The sequence below is a fragment of the Tupaia chinensis genome, unplaced genomic scaffold, assembly GCF_000334495.1.
Source record: "Tupaia chinensis unplaced genomic scaffold, TupChi_1.0 Scaffold000447_1, whole genome shotgun sequence".
In the NCBI taxonomy this organism is placed as follows: domain Eukaryota; kingdom Metazoa; phylum Chordata; class Mammalia; order Scandentia; family Tupaiidae; genus Tupaia; species Tupaia belangeri.
This window is the reverse complement of record NW_006159952.1, coordinates 1385746-1388917: the sequence shown is the minus strand read 5'-3', so window position 1 is coordinate 1388917 and position 3172 is coordinate 1385746. Positions and strand designations below refer to the sequence as shown.

The following is a 3172-nucleotide window of genomic DNA, read 5'->3' as shown; positions in this document are numbered from 1 at the left end:
ATGGGCTGCAGCTCGAACACAGGGCAGCTTGAACACGTGGCTGATCCTGAGCTCTGGAAAGGATCTTTCCAGCAATAGAGAACACACCATGAAAATAGCTCTAAGCTATTAGCACCTCATTGTCGAATCTCTTAATCTGTCATCACTTCCCTTTTCTCTTGGATAGGTCATTGCTCAGGTGTGAACCTGATTATTTTTGAAATGGTTGAAATAAAGGACACGTACATCGCCACTGCCTCTTTGACAGCATGGTTTTTCTTTCAAATCCTGTGCTTGAAGGGCAAGGTGAAGTTTAAGTGAACACAAAACTGGGAATATGAGAGGTCTTGGAATCGTTCATGGAAAGTAATAGAGAAAGAAAGAAAAGGTAGTTGAATCACTGCCGCCGTCAATAGCATTTCCCTTACAGCAGTTTTTGTGTGTATCTTCACTAAGTCATTACTTAAATTTTTGCTGTCTCAGATAAGCAAATGTGTATCTAAACATGTTCACTGGAGCTGAAAAATAAACTCTTCTCTGGTGATATGTTTGTAAAAAATTACATGAAGTTTAAAATCAAATATTGGGTCGCCAGGAAAATCATGACGTATGTTTGCATAGAAAAATACGTCATGACTTTCCTGATGACACAATAACTTTACGTAACTTCAGAACTAGTGTTCTACCCTAACCGGAGAGGTAAGACTGAGAGAGAAAAAGGAGTGCCTAAAGTTCTCAAAAGATGGTCCAAAAAAAGGGAAAAAATTGACATTTACTGAGATTTGGTAATGCAAGGACAGTTTTATTATACATGCATGAGGTTCAAGTACTTGATTGTAGCTCAAACCTTAATTTTATGTCAAAAGATCTGAGTTTAGACTCTGCTACCTACTAAAGGACCAACCTTAAGAAAGTCTCTTAAACCTCTGAATCTTGGTTTTCACAGCTAAAAAAATATGACTAATGAACCATTCTATGCAATGCTATTACAAGGATTAAAGAGATAATATAAGTGAATCCAATAATATCCATATAAACACAAAATTATCCCAATTATTATTCTTACACTTGCTACTTGGATGATATAAATAAAGAGACAAATATTTCTTAAATGATGGTAAAAGCCAAGCAAGCTCCTGCAAAAGAGATACTTTTTTTTTTTTAATACAGGTATTCCTTATTTTTCCAACCTAAAGCTTTAAAATAAAGAGTAATTATAAGTTCTAGGGTCTGACTTATTTTTTATTCTTTATTCAATCAAAAAAAAAAAGTGGAGATTCTATGTTGATTCTACATTAGAAGTCCTTCAAAACTGACACAACTTTAAACAAAACAATCTCACCCTGGAGGAAAATTTATCCCACTAGGACAAAAAAGATACTGTTTATTTGAATGGTATTTTGAAGCTAAGGACTTAAGAATAACAGAATACAGCAAGAACCCTCATTCTCCACTCCCTTTCTCTTTTCTCTCTCTAGTCACTTAACGTATAGCCCATAGTTTTCTTTGCAATGAAGCCAAGACAAGAATGAAGACTGTATAGATTTTTCCCCACAATTGCTGGAGGTATGGAAGAGCTGTAGCAAAATCTAAATTTTTTTTTCTCAAACGACACAGTGTTCTGCACATCCTTCTCCACTTACCTGTCTCCAACAGCTTCTGATACACCATTTTTTTAACTGCCAGAGGGCATGTCCATTTACCAGAGAAAGATATACAGGGAAAAAGCACCCCCTAGATGGGCATGGTCAGGTTGCAATTCCTTCTCCTACTTCTCTCCATTCTGTACCCACACACATATGCTCAGCACGGTGTTCAGGCCGCAGGGGCATTGAATCACAACCATGTAGCTGGCCAGGTGGGACCTGGTTCCCTTAACCACTAGACTATGGGTGGGCCCCTGATATTCTAATACGCACAGAGAGCATCCGCTCTCCCCACCGCCAAAACACACCTACATTGTTTTCAGGAGGAGCGGTTAAGTCAGACTTCTTAAAAAATGCCCTCATCATTTCTGCATACATCCTCTTCCATTCTCAACTTTCACTCAGATTAGTACCACAGGTTATTTTAAAAAATACACAGCCTAGATCACTATGCGATCTTTTCAGTATGACTCTTAAAAGCAAAAACAGTGTTTTTCACAAAAAATACATGGGCGTCAAAGCAGTATTCTTTTGTTTTTGGCTTTCTCCAAGAAAAAATACGCTTCATGAATTTGTGTGTCATCTTTGTGCAGGGACCATGCTAATCTTCTCGATATTGCTCCAATTTTAGTATTTGTGCTAACAAAGCAAGCACAGCAGTATTCTTTTCTTTAAAAATCAACTATAGTATTTTATATTTGTAAATAGTTTTTCAAATAGTGTGTGAAACTGAGAAACATGTTTTTAAAAAGTATGTAGACAGACAGATAATAGATAATATTGACTAAAATGACAACTGTATTACTACAAAATGATGCCAGTACTAAATATATACAGTTGTTGTATATGGTCCATTCCTCACTGGCATTGGCATCAGAATTTGCCAGAAGGAGGACCAGCAGATGGCAAAATGGTTACATTGCTGAATTCCCATGTAATTGACCACAGTTCAAGTCCCGGACCTGGCGGCTTAAAACACACTGGGCACATGTGCATGCATGCCCAAAATTCTGAGAGGAGAATGGAGGAGAAGGGATTATAGCATGGCCATCCCCTCTGGGGATTTTTAGCGCTCTCTCTCTCTCTCTCTCTCTCTCTCTCTCTCTCTCTCTCTCTCTCTCTCTCTCGCACACATGTACACTCTAGAGCAAAAAATCTCACTAAAAAAAAAAATTCAGAAGGAAGTCAAGGTAGAGATACAAAAATGAAGAGGAAAAAAAAGAGATAATTAGAATAGTATAAATAGCATCTTAAAGTAAATATACTTAAATGCAATAAAAATGTAGTAGTGCCTCTAGTAATCAGTACTAGTGCAGGGGTGGGTGAGAAAAAAGAGGAGCAGATTAATTATTTACCTAACTGTATTGCCAGTTTCCAGTTAACTCAAAGGAGGCTTGCTGGAAAGGGCGGAAGGCATCCTTTGTGATGAACCTTAAAGCCTGGGTAATGCTGAGCTCTGTTAAGTACTTATTACCATAAGTATCAACTAGAAAAGGCCAGTGTGCTGATTGGCCATATCTAAGGAAGAGAGACAAATACAGCTCTGT

General features: G+C 37.6%; 1 non-coding gene across 1 annotated transcript; it reads right to left on the bottom strand.

Annotated features, from left to right (window-relative positions):
• Positions 1–2173: 2173 nt before the first annotated feature.
• Positions 2174–2280, bottom strand: LOC114009050 (U6 spliceosomal RNA). The gene has a single exon (XR_003550527.1). It is a non-coding gene; the product is annotated as a U6 spliceosomal RNA (small nuclear RNA).
• Between the last annotated feature and the right edge of the window lie 892 nt (positions 2281–3172).